Below are 14,447 nucleotides of genomic sequence, written 5' to 3' on the forward strand. Positions count from 1 at the left end.
GGATCGTCTTTAGCATCATCATAAGATTTTGGTTCATCATCGCAAGATTCTCCCATTAGAAAGGCATAAATCACTGATGAAAGATTTACCTCAACTTCATAGTCAGCTAAATAAGTAGGTGGTCTTCTCTGTCTATCAGATCTTCGGCTCCAGCCTCTATCGTCTCAGATTGCTGAACATTCTCTCCTGAAGTAGTGATGCTCCTCTTATCATTTGATTCAGTATCGCCACAAACGGGCAGAAGGTCAGCCATGATACTTTTATCATTTGCACCAATGTGATCAGATGAAATTTCATCAAACAAAACATCACGAGAGACAACAACTTTCTTTGTTTCTGGATCCATACACCTCCATCCTTTCCTGTGAGTGTCATAGCCAACAAAGATCAAGCTTAGTCCTGTTAGACTTTGAGACATGGACATAACAAATCGAACCAAAGACTCGAAACAAACTCACATTTGGCTTATGATGGTATAATAGCTCATAGGGGCATGGTTCCGTACCTGGCCACGGAGGTAACCTATAACAGCCCGCCCTCCTAGGGTACAATAAATGCGGCGGCTGCTACCCGAAACCGACTCCAAGGAAGTAAACATAGGCTAGGGTTTCATTTAAAGAGTACTAACCAAAAGAATTGAAAGGAATATCAGAGTATTTAATGCAACAACTTAACCTAGAAGTTCAAAGGAAGATAGATATCATAAATGATGGTCAAAACCTTAAGAGTACGACATAGTATCCGAGACAAAGTCACAAGAAAAGGGCTAAGGCCACAACCGAAAGTAAAATGCAATTATTCCAAAAAGAAATTCTAAAGAGTATCAAAAATTCAGCGGAAAACGACCAAGAGAAAAGCATAGCTATGTATGGTGACACAACTACACTTAGAGTTCAACACATCCATATTAATTAATTAAGCTGCTCAACACCCGCCACCGCTCGTCATCATTCAACCTGCACATAAGGAAAACACATGCAGGGCTGAGTATTTTGAAATACTCAGTGAGCTCATTGCCAAAACATTTTATAAGTTATACCACCCTTACCAAGTGAACTTGAGTTTTTAAGCAGTTAAGACAAATATCACGAGTATCACAAAATATATTTTCCATAGACTGGCCAGTCAAAATAACTCCCCATTTTTCCTCATCAAAGTCAACAATCACAATCAGTCCATGGTGCGACGAAAGTGTGGCCACACTTTTCGCCCACGAGACCGGCCGACTAGCAAGGACGGCTCCCGATCCCCTCGTGTACACAGCCTGGTAGGGCTTGCGGCCCATACTCAGACCCGAATTCGTATAAACATATCCATAGCCATATAGCCCAATGGAGCGAACTCACAAACTAGGCATCCGGCACACAATATCACAATAAAACAGACATAGGCATGACATAACAGTTAAACCACCCTTATAACACCAATCAATGTTTTTGACAAAAATAAAAGAGAGTTTTAAGAGTAAAGCCCACCTCGATTGCTTAGTTTTCAAGTAGTTTCGCTTTTCCGTTATTCGGCTTCGCAACCAAAGTTTCACCTTTTAATCACATAGGCACATATCACAAATTAGGTTCAATACTAGTCTTACTCATGCATGTCTCATTACTTTTCCCTCTTCCCAACGATTTATCTTATTATTACTAATAAATCAAGATCATGTTTATCACACAAGATTATTTAACCATCATACACACACTACACCACACAACAACACACACACACGCGGCACACACACACACACGCCACACACACACACACGGCACACACACACATACACATGTTCCCACATCCCTTTTTATCCCTCTTTCACTCAACCAAGATGCATGAGGGTTCAAGAAGACCGATTAATCGGTTAGAAGAAGAAAAAGGAGAAGTAGAAGAAGAACAAGCATGTCTCTTAAACAAAAATACCTTTTTGAGAAAAACGATCGGTAGAAAACAAGTATTAGCCTTGATTCTTCAAAGTTCTTGGATTAAACTTCAATTCTTCTTCAAAAGATAGAAAAATATTGGAGAGTAGAAGAAGAAAATTTGAGAGAGTGTGTGGGAGGGTGGGGGCCGAAAATTATGGGGGCTAGGGTTGATGTTTCTCTTATTTATAGTGCTCAACAAGATCTTAAGGTAATTAGAATAGAATATTTGGTAAGATCTCATTCTCTCCAAATTAAATAATATAAAATAATATTGTGAAGTAGGGAAGAAGAATTAACAAATATAGATTAGGCATCAAGCATGGCAATTTTCGAAAACTAGGCCTCTAGGATAGCCAAGATTTTGTTTTGGTATTTTTCCATATAGAATAAAATATCATGGAGCAAAAATAAAATAAGAATTCTCTCATTCTTGGAGTCAAAAGTGGCGCCTCCTATGCCTAATTAAATAAGGCATGGATTTTCAAATATTGCCTAGAATAAGGTAAGGCAAGATCTCTTGAGGTATGGAAAGATTTGGTAGAATAATTAAATTCTAGGTATGGAAGGAAATCAAGTAAGGAACCAAATAAAATAAAATAATTCATTCCTTCCCAAATATGGTGATTTTCGAAAATCACTAGAAAAATAAGGGGCTCGATTTTTTTCCATCTTTAAACAAGGAAATAATTGGCTCTTGGAATTTAATTTGGATAAATATCCCAAGGATTAAATAAATTCCGGAAGAAATAGAATTTCTCTTCAAAGGGGTCTAGGGTTCGAAAATTACAAGAATTACGGTGACAAGTATTTATGGAAATTTTCTCTAATATTCTCACTCATCCTTAGATAATTAATTTACCACATAATCTCACAAATAAATAAATCACATGCAACATCATTAAAATCAAATAGTTTGACTTTTCAAACTTTCAACACAAACCCTAAACTCAAATCGACCATACATCTCATGAAATAAATGCATTCTCGATTCCACGTCATCAACAATTAATTCTAGGGCTAAAAAATTAGGGTTCTAAATCCAGGATGTTACATAACCGATTCACAACATAACTCGCGGACTGAATTGCCGCTGCCCATAACTCTCTTGGAAGGTTCTTTGCATGTATCCATGATAAGCAAATGGATGTAAGATGTGCCAATTTACGCTCAGCAACTCCGTTTTGTTGTGGAGTTTCGGGACAAGTCATCTGACGTCGAATACCATTTTCTTCGCAATAATTAAGAAATTGATCAGACATGAATTCACCCCCATTATCAGTGCGCAGACACTTAATTTTCTGCCCAAATTCTTTCTCCACTTGCTCCTTGAATTGAACAAACTTGGAGAATGCCTCACTTTTCTGTTCTAAGAAGAAGACCCATGAGAATCGAGAAAAATCATCCACAATAATCATCGTATAACGATAGCCACAATAACTTGGTGTTTTTGTAGGCCCCATCAAATCCGAATGCAGGAGCTGCAACACAGCGGAAGCTTTATTCTTTGAATTTGAGAAGGGGAGTCGATGTGATTTTCCGTATTGGCAGCCGGAACAAACCACATCTGGATAAATTTTCTTGAACTGAGGGACACCTTCAAGAAGCTTCTTTTCAGAAATTTTCTGCAATAACTGAAATCCAACATGGCCTAATCGAGCATGCCAAAGTGTAGCACTAGCATATTGACTTGTTTTCTCAATATATGCTTCATTTGCAGACAATACATAAAGCGAATCTTTTCTCTTTCCCGTAAAAAGAACATCATCATCAAGATGTTTAATGTTGGAAATAATTTTCACATCATGTGGACCAAAAAGAACATACCTCCCAGAATCCGCAATTTGAGAAACTGATGCTAGATTCTTCTTCAAGCCTGGAACGTGATAAACATCGTCAAGAGAGACATCCTTCTCGACGCAGAATTGCCCTTCATTTACTACAGGGTGTAGTGAATTATCTGCAGTCACAATAACCTTCTTTTGATTGTGTGGACGAACACACGAGAGTAGAGAATCATTTCCAGTTGCATGGTGAGAGCATCCCGAATCAATGATCCATTCATAGTTGTAGTCTATAGAAACATTAACCCTCGTATCAACATCTGCAACTGGTTTTGGCACCTTATCTTGACATATATCTTCAATAGATAAGCATTGATCCCACTTTGGTTGTTCATGCTCATCATGTTCATAAGCCACATTCACTCCTTCTTTAGTAAAATCTGTGCGACAATTGCGTTGAATATGGTTAGTTTTCCCACACCGTTCACACTTCACTTTCACACGACAATTGCGCTTAATGTGTCCGAGCTTTCCACATCTATTACATTCTGGAGCAGATTTCTTCGAATGCCCTTCACCTTTGGAAAAGTTACCCCTAGCTGATGGAGATTTAGCTGTAAACTTACTCTTTCCTTTGTCTTTTGCATAAAGAACCTCTTCAACACGAGACGAAGATTGGCTGTTACCACCAATTATTTGCTTTACCAATGCTTCTTGGTTTGATAGCAAATTTTCCAATTCTATGATGGATGGTTGATTTACCCACCCTTGTATTGAAGAGATAAATGGCATAAACTCTTCACGTAATCCTCGAATAAGGTAGCGGCGCAATCGAGCTTCTTTGACAGCACCTTCTGCATCCAATTCTGAAATTTCAGAACACAAGCTTTTGACTTTCAGAAAATACTCTGAAATCGTTAGCTTATTTTGAATCGTCCCAGCAAGTTCGTTCTCCAGAAATTGGAGCCGCATCGTGTTCTTTTGAGTGAACAATCTGTCAAGTGTCTCCCACACTTCTTTGGGTGATTGCACATTACGAACATGCTCTATATAATCCTTACTGATCGACGTCCGCAAAGCAAATAAAGCTTTGCCACACTTGATCTTCCACTTTCTCCTTGCTTCTCCATTTTGTGGTGTATCTTCCGGAAGTACATCTTCACCGGATATAAGATCCCACAAATCCTGTCCTTGTAGGTAAGCTTCCATACATAACTTCCAATAACTGTAATTGTCACCAACAAGCTTATCTACAGAGGCACTACTTCCACCATTCATCTTCATTGAGATATAAAATCAAACACCTGATAGGCAACCAGGCTCTGATACCATGTAAAGAAATATGGAAGCAAAAATATAGAGGAATACAAGAGAGTACAGAGAACTGTAAACGTTTTTATTGCTCTGTCAATTTGGAGATAGTTAAACGACAACAACTACAAAGTATAAATAGAGAAAATGAAACCCATAAAATTCTAACTAACTAATAACTAAATCAGCTAAATAGAATACCACTAACTAAAACACAAAAACGTAAATCCTAAATAAATGGAACAGAACTTGGACTACTTCAACTCACTCGTAAGTTTCACTATTTTCAACACATTTCTGTCGGTGACAAAAAGCTATAGATTGTGGAGTAGTATGTATGTAATAAAAGTAAGTTACTTCAGGCTGGAAATTATGGGTTAATGATGACCCAATTAGTTTATAAGCATATATATAGTATATGAAAATGTTTTGGTGTATGTGAATCATGATGTGATATCAATATTCTGAAGATCATGTTGGAATACACTGATTTTGTGGTATTAATTCTTGATATTTTATACTCACAAGAAAGGATCCCACATTATATATGGTATTATATTTGGGTTGATTGAAATTTTATGGTGTAGAAGATTTACATAATAAATAAAGAATATAGATTGCTTTCGAGACCGACAAAAAACAAAATATATACTATAATATCTTATATATATTGTTAAAAGTTTGCATTGCTCTTAAACCTTGATGATGGATGAGAGTAAATGGGATACATTTATAGCCAATTGGAGTTTTATCATACATGAATTACTGGGTATGTGTTAAATTAAACCTTGATGGTGGATATTGAGAGTAAACGGGATACATTTATATACAATGGAATTTTATCATGCATGAATTATTGGATAGTTCATAGTTGTGTTAAACGAGATAGCTAGGGTTAAATTCTCGAATTCCATGACTTAAATTTGATCAGTAATTAAAACTGTACGGGAGATTATGGCTTTAAATGTTTTTGCTAAATTATTGTTTAAAAAGTCAATTTGGTGGTAAGTCAACTCATAATCAACCATGTATTTTTGTATGGAATTTCAAAGTTTGACACCGGAATATGTTTAGATTTGTTAGGAGCTAGCATACTATAAAATATAAAAAGTTATGGATATATAGTGAATAAGATTTTCGTGGATAATATTACAAAATAGAATATGCATATATTTTTGGTGGATCTATACAAATAAAAAGATATGCGTATACTCGTCTATGGATTGTTTACTTTGAGTGATACTCCATATATAATGAATTGATAAAAATAATCTAAGATATTAGTAATTAATTTTGAATTTTAGCAACACTAGAGTAAAATTCTAATTGTTGATTTTGCTGGAAAAAATGTTGTTTATATAATACTCTCTTTGTCCCGCATTACTGTTGCGTTTCTGCACTCGTTTTGTAAAAATGATAACAAATAGTTAAAGTGGAAAAATAGTAAAGTAAGAGAGAGAATAATGTAAAGAAGACTCTTCTCTACCTTATTCTCTTTCTTATTCACTATTTTTCGACTTTAACAATTTATTACTATTTTCATAAAATTAGTGCAGAAATGCAAGTGTGACTGTTAATGCGGAACGAAGGGAGTACTTAATTACTACTCCATATTGATTGCTTTTAAGACCAATGAAATTTTACCATGCATGAATTACTGGATAGCACTTATTATGTCAAATAATGCAAAATACAGTTGTTGGGATTCTAGTGATGGAGGAGATAGCTAGGGTTTAACTTCTTGAATTCCATGACTTAATTTGATACTATTATGGATTTAAATGTATTTAGTGTTTGAAAAGTCAATTTGGTGGTAAGTCTAATCATTATCAGCCATATATTTGTATGAAAAATCAATTAAAGTTTGGCATACTATAAAAAAGTAGTCACGATAACTAATTTAGCTTTAACATATACTCCCTCCGTCCCGGATAATTCGGGTCACTTTGATCCGACACGGATTTTAAAAATTATAATAAAAAGTGGATTGAAAAAGTTAGTGGAATGTAGGTCCTACCTTTATATATATACGTACGTGGACTTCGATCCTGCTGTTCCTAATATAGCCAGGTATGTTCATATAATTTCTTCCAATTTATTTATTTGTATATTTATTTATTTTTTATTCTTGTATTAGGAACAATAGAGGATCCCCACCCATACGTATGTACACTATTAACTTTATCCATTATAACAATACACGATTATTTTTCGAATAACAGTGTAATTCAATATATAATAAAAAAAGGAAAAACTATCCAATATTTCAGTAAATGACTATTGTTAATTAATTGTCTATAAATACAACCTCCCATTAATTAACTCTCACCACCAAGACCTAAGGATTCAAGACTTGTTTGCAACATAATCTCTCTATTCATGGCTCCAAAGTTGGTTCTTGTTTTTGTTCTGAGCATTCTTGTTTGCACTGCCGCCGCTGGCCGGAACCTTGGTGGCTCGGAGAGCGGTTCTGCCGATGACGAAAAATCCATAGTTCCAATAATGGATTGCCGTTGCCCTTTGTGTTGGCATTGACATCGACGTCCTAGAAATTCCATGAAAAGGCAAAGCTATCAAAATATTATAATTAATATAGTGTCTATATAATACTATTATACTACTATGTACGTAATAAAAGTTGCTTGGTCTTAATAAAAGTAAGTCATTTCAGTTTAATTATTTGATAGTATATGCTTGAGGTAGTGTGCTAAATTAGTATATTTGCTAAATTAGTATTATTCCAGCATATAAGTTTCAACAATGCTGGAAATTAAGGGTTTATGATGACGCAAATTAATAGTTTGGTATAACTGATATTTTCAAATTAATTATTGATATTACACACACTCTACCACGAAGAAATGTTTAGTGGCACGAGTTTTAATAATTTTGGTAGAGTTTCACGCCATGGCTGTGCTCGGAATGTGCACAATTTCTTTAACATTCCGACAACTAGGATCATGCATGTACTCGGAATGTCCTCGAAAATTTCCAAGCACATATTGGTGCTCGGAATTTTATGCTAGGTGAACAGTGTTTTAATTTAGTGTGATAAGTCAACTCATATCAGCCATGTATTTTTGTATGGAATTCGAAGTTTGGCAACAAACATGTAGTTGTAGGAGCTAGCATACTACTCCCTCCGTCCCCGATTAAGAGTCACACTTTTCCATTTCGGTCCGTCCCCAATTAAGAGTCACACTTCATTTTTACTATAAATAGTAAGTAGGTCCCACATTCCACTAACTCAATTCACTCACATTTTATTATAAAACAAATATAAAAAAATGGATCCCACATTCCACTAACTTTTTTAACCATCTTTTCTTCACATTTCCTAAAACCCGTGCCCGGTCAAAGTGTGACTCCTAATGGGGGACGGAGGGAGTACTTGAAAAACTTATGTGCTCGGAATTTTATGCTAGGTGAACAGTGTTTTTTTAGTGTGATAAGTCAACTTATATCAGCCGTGTATTTTTGTATGGAATTCGAAGTTCGGCAACAAACATGATTAAAGTTGTAGGAGCTAGCCTACTACTTGAAAAAGGGGATACAAAATGTTAATGAATACATGTACTATTAATTTTATAATAAAATATTGTTAGTGTTAAAAATTAATGAAATGTAAAATCTATTTAGCAATAAAAATAAATAAAACAATTAAGAATTAATGGAAGTTAAGGTCTATTTAAAAATAAACGAAACCATTATTTAAGAACAGGCATAAATAATATAATACTACTGGTCAAATGTACAATAAAAATGAAACAGTAACCGATAAATAAATAGTGCACGTGTACTTCAATAATTGGTGATCGATTGTCTACAAATATGCAATCTCCCATTATCTCATCACCAAGATCTCAAAACTTGTTTGCAAAATTAGTGCTAATCTCTTTAATTTCTCAGCATATGGCTTCAAAGTTGGTTCTTGTTTTTGTTCTCAGCATTATTCTTGCTTGCGCCGCCGCCGGCCGGAACCTTAAGTTCATAACTCCAGAAATTGGCGGCAGAATTGGTGAGGGAAGCGCTGGCTCCGACGTCGGTGGCCGCCGCATCAGCCTCGGCATCAGCTTCGGCTTCGGCCCCGGCGCTGGCGGAGCTGGTGGCAATGCTGGCGGCGGATCTGGTGGCGCTGGCGGCGGCGGATCTGGTGGCGCTGGCTTCAGCTTGGGCCTCGGCGCTGGCAGCGGCGGAGCTGGTGGCGCTGGCATCAGCGTGGGCTTCGGCAATCGATGAAAAGATGAAACTATTAGTAGCAAGCTACGCGAACTGCTTGATTATGTGTAGTTATATAAAAGTAGCATGGTGTTACTAAAAGTACCAAGTCATTTCAGTTTATTTGACACACTAGGATAAACTCCTATATTAGCTCGATATAAGTTACTGCCTCCGCCCCCACGGTCATATTTTGTCATTTCCGTTCGTCTTACAATAAGTAGTACTCCCTCCGTCCCAAGGTATTAGACCAACTTTCCCTTTTGGGATGTCCCAACATATTAGACTCATTTCCTTTTTTAGCAAAAAGCATCTATCTTATTTTATTATCCACCTACTTTTTTCTCTCTTCTCTCTCCTACTTTTTCCCTCTCTCATACTTTACTCTCTCCACTTTAACTATTTAAATATCAATTCCTTAAATCATGTGCCCAAAAGAAGTGAGTCTAATACTCCGGGACGGAGGGAGTATATACTCTCTCCGTCCCAGATAATTTGTCCCATTTTTCCATTTTGGTCTGTCCCATATAATTTTGTGTGAACTACAAAAATAGTCTCTGACTATGCATTTATATATCTCGCCAATGAACCTTGGACTTTAAAAATATCCCCAGACAACCCTGAACTAAGCGTTTATCTAGAAAATAGTCATTTTTCATGTTTCGTGACAAAAATACCCTTTTAGGGGGTTTTGGAAGGTTTGGGCAATTTGGACTTTTTACATTTTAAATTTGATATTATTTTTGTTATGTACTAAATCTGATATTATTTCAAAATTATCATTCTTCTTCCCTTTTGTCATCCTTCACTTTGTTTCTTTATTTCAATATTAGATTTAATTTTATAAAATTAAATTTTAAATTTCGATTTTTAAATATCAATAATTTTTTGAATCATTAAAATTACTATTAAATAACAAATTAATTGTTTTAATCAAAATTTGATAGTGTCTAATATTTAATCAATAAGGTACGACGACACCTTAGATTTAATCAATCTTTAATAGTTTTAATCGTAAATAGATCATATAACACGATTTATTCCGAAATAAATATGCATCTAATGTATAGGAGAATTTGACTAAAAATATTATGAAGTTGACTAAATCGTGTTATATGATCTATTTATGATTAAAACTATTAAATTTTGATTAAAACTAAGGCGTTGTCGTACCTTATTGATTAAATATTAGACACTATCAAATATTGATTAAAACTATTAATTTGTTATTTAATAGTAATTTTAATAATTAAAAAAATTTATTGATATTTAAAAACAGAATTTTAAAATTTAATTTTATAAAATTAAATCTAATATTGAAATACAGAAATAAAGTGAAGGATGACAAAAGAGAAGAAGAATGATAATTTTGAAATAATATCAGATTTAGTACATAACTGAAATAATATCAGATTTAAAATGTAAAAAGACCAAATTGCCCAAACTCTCCAAAATCCCCTAAAAGGGTATTTTCGTCATGAAATAGTGAAAAAGGACCATTTTCGAGATAAACGCTTAGTCCAGGGTTGTCTGGAGATATTTTTAAAGTCCAGGGTTCATTGGCGAGATAAACGCATAGTCCAGGGATTATTTTTGTAGTTCGCTCTATAATTTTTCTCATTTCACCTTTTGCTATTTTTGGCTGTGGACCTCATATTCCACCTACTCATTCCTACTTGCATTTTATTATAAAACTAATATATAAAAGTAAGACCCATATTCCACTAACTTTTTCAACTTATTTTTCATTATATTTCTGTCACGACCGCGCTTTGCTAAGGATAGCATCGCTCGGTAAATCATGACCAGGGGAGGGAATTAAGAAGAGGGGATAGAAAGGGGACGAAAGAATTTACAATAAGACGTGCAAATACTTCTTCATAAGATAAAAGAGGTTCACAAGACAACGAAAGATCATGAGGATTTAAAAGAGTGTTTAACATAGGTCACTCGTTACTGATCATTGTTCCTATGACCCGTTAGTACAAAATACTACAACATAAGCACATCGGAAGGAGTTGTAACTATATGGTCATGTGTATGAAGATACATGCCACGAAAATCCTACAAAGAGATGAGACGACCACCAACTTGGCTCAGCCACCAGTTCATCACTTGCTCAACCTGCACATTTAGAAATACATGCAGGGCTGAGTACGGGGTACTCAGTGAACACATTGCCGAAAGATACACATATAAGAAAAAGTTATTATCATGCCATCACAGTAACACGCGGGGGTTTTTCTTAAAGGCCCGAGCTTACTAAGTTCATTTTCATAAAGTTCGCTTGATCAAGCTAAGTTCATTCCATCAATCCGCCATATCTGATAGTTCATTGTGTGTCGGGAAGGTGGCCACCTTCCACGATCACATTGACCGGCCAACCCTTACGATGACTCACGGTCCATTCCTTTGTGTACACTAACTCGAATAGGATCTTGGACCTATTGGAGCCGAATTCGTTCCATTCATTCATTCATTTGGCATCGCCAAGCAGATAGACATCATAAAACAAATAATTTATGGCACGATAACATTTTTTTAAAAAAAAGTAAGTGCAATTTTATCAAACAAAAATCATTTCATATATTTGATAATTTTATCCACACTTAATGTGTTGGATATAAAGCCCACCTCAAAGGTTCCAAGTAAACTCTACAAAAGCTCGACCTTGGGTAATCAAACTCCGCGAACACGCCCTTCTTGAAAGAGTATAATGATTTAAATTAGTTTTTATGAACATACATAAAGTGCATGACATGAAATGATCCTACATGTAGTATGCGTCCTACGTTCGGGGTTCGATCAAGATAACTTCATTCCACTTAAAAAGTGGATCTCTATTTCATAAGAGACCTTAAAATTTATTACTTGGGAGATGGTTCATTTAGCTCCTACATTCTTAACTTCAAGAAATTAATTAAGTTAGGAGGGTAAGATATTAATTAATCATAAGATTAATTATTTAAAAGCTTCAAACATTTCAAGAAATATTAATCCAAAATTAAGAGATAAGGTTCATTTTATTACTTAAGCTTCAAAGCCCAAAATTCTCATTTCCTCTAAATTCTCGGCCCATAATAGAATAAATAAGAGGCCATCTTACTAAATTAATTACTTGGCCCAAAGGAGAGGCCCAATACCCAAATAAATTAGAAAACCCTATACACTCCACCAATCCAGAAGAAAAGAAAAAGAAAGGGGCGCCTCCTTCTCCCAACCTCTCTCTCTCTCTCGGTCTTTTCTCTGCCGGCGGTCTTGGCGTCGCCGGTGAGCGACGCCGGCCGCCGGTCGCGTCCCTCCTCTCTCCTCTTTCTCTATCTCGGTCTCTCTCTCTCCCTCGGTCTCTCTTTCTCGGCCTCCCTCTCTCGGTCTCTCTCTCTCCCTCGGTCTCTCTCTCTCGGCCTCTCTCTCTCCCTATGTCTCTCTCTCTCGGTCTCTCTCTCTCCCTCGGCCACGAACCACCACCTCCGCCGTCGCCGCCGAGCCGCTGCTGCCGTCGCTGGTGGGCCGCTGCCGCCGTCGCCGCTGGGTACACGGCGGTCTCACCGCCGTTGACCGAGAGGTAGGGATTCCCCCATTTCTCCTTCTTTCTCTTCTTCTTTATTTTCTTAAATTGAAGGCTTAGGACTAACAATTAAGTCTTGAAATGTGAAGATTTGGATAGATCGTGAAAACAGGGTCAAAAGAGATAAATTTCGTTGTGGAAAATCGGACAGCCGCTGGAATGCTGTCGGAAAGTTGCCGGACTGCCGTCGCCGCCGGCGGGCCACTGCCGGGCAGCATCTCCGGGGTCCGGCAGCTCCTTCACTCACGAGGTAAGCTTTCCAAGATCGTTATTAATGTGCGATGAAGTTGTCTAAGGGCTTAGGCATTGCTTATTTGATTTCCTTGTCTAAGTTTTCTTTAGTTAAGGCAAAAGCTATTTTAAAAAGTCATATGCATAATTGATATGAAAACTATTAAGGGAAAAGGCATAGAGGAAAAATAATAATATGGTGTTCATGCTTTGGATGATTATGAAAATGGCTATGTAGCAAGAATAGTTATTAGTAGAATTACCTTGAGAAAAGGAAGAGAAGAATGATAGTGAGTAGGAAAATGGACTCCTCTTCTTCAAACACTTATATGCATCCTCATTTTGATAGAATTTTGTTTAGAGAATTTTTATGGTTGAACAAAAGGATCAAGAGGGAAGATGGAGTGGTATTTATAGAGAAAATGAGTGCATGGGAATGCTTGGTCATAAACTTGATTCAAGGAGGAAATGTATTGTCCAAAGGGTAGGGACTTTTTGCCAAATGAGGCAAGTTGTCTTGTCAAACATCTCTTTTTCCTAAAATGGCAAGAATATTATGTCTCGTCACTTAAAAAGACGTGAGCCGCCGTTTGATTTGCGTGTTTGATGTGATTTGATTTCGTCGATCGTCTCGTCTTGATTTAACACGCTTCTTATCCATTCGTGTAGGTATCGGGATTCAAGGCGTGACTATTGAGTAAGATCCGAAGGGCATGGAGAGTATTTTATTTTTAAATTAATCTTTACTTAAACGTTGAACTCGTGTACGGACTTTTATTTGAAACTCGGTCTTCACAAACAGACTATTATTAGAGCAAACATTTATATTGAATATTACTATTTTTGTTCACTACTCAAAATATACTTCACAACGATTAATCATAACAAGAAGTAATAATAAGAAAATTTAGACGCGAAACTTATATATATATATATATAGATCGATGTTCTAAGCCTTAGGGTAAAAAGTCGGGGTGTTACAATTTCTTAAAACCCGTGTCCAGTAAAAATGAGACAGACTATCCTGAACGGAGGGAGTATATAAATGAGACACACATTCCACTAACTTATTCAATCACTTTTCTTTACCTTTCTTAAAACTCGTATCCAACCCAAATAGGACTCCTATTGTGGACCAGAGGGAATAATGTTTAGGTCATCTATAAAAATTGACTTAAAAACAAACTTAGAATGAATTCAGTTATATCTAAAATTAACCTCCATAATTTTGATTTATATTTTTTTATGACAAGATTGAATTTTGCATAGATAATGACCCCAAATATATATGTTTAATTAATATAGGGAGTATTTGGTTTTAGCATGTTTTACTCTATAGTAGAATATGGAGTACTAAATCTTGCATGATTTTAGCCTGTTTTAATTTTGCATAAATTAATAATTCATTAGTAGTTATTCAAT

The 14,447-nt window shown here is 35.9% G+C and overlaps 1 long non-coding RNA gene across 1 annotated transcript; it reads left to right on the top strand.

Annotated features, from left to right (window-relative positions):
• Window positions 1-12,431: 12,431 nt before the first annotated feature.
• On the top strand, window positions 12,432-13,844 carry LOC125200970 (uncharacterized). The gene is made up of 3 exons (XR_007172816.2): window positions 12,432-12,791; window positions 12,884-13,044; window positions 13,695-13,844. It is a non-coding gene; the product is annotated as an uncharacterized LOC125200970 (long non-coding RNA).
• Window positions 13,845-14,447: the final 603 nt, after the last annotated feature.

Source organism: Salvia hispanica, chromosome 2 (genome assembly GCF_029641045.1).
Source record: "Salvia hispanica isolate PSC_SH4W2 chromosome 2, Shi_PSC_v1, whole genome shotgun sequence".
Classification (NCBI taxonomy): Eukaryota; Viridiplantae; Streptophyta; class Magnoliopsida; order Lamiales; family Lamiaceae; genus Salvia; species Salvia hispanica.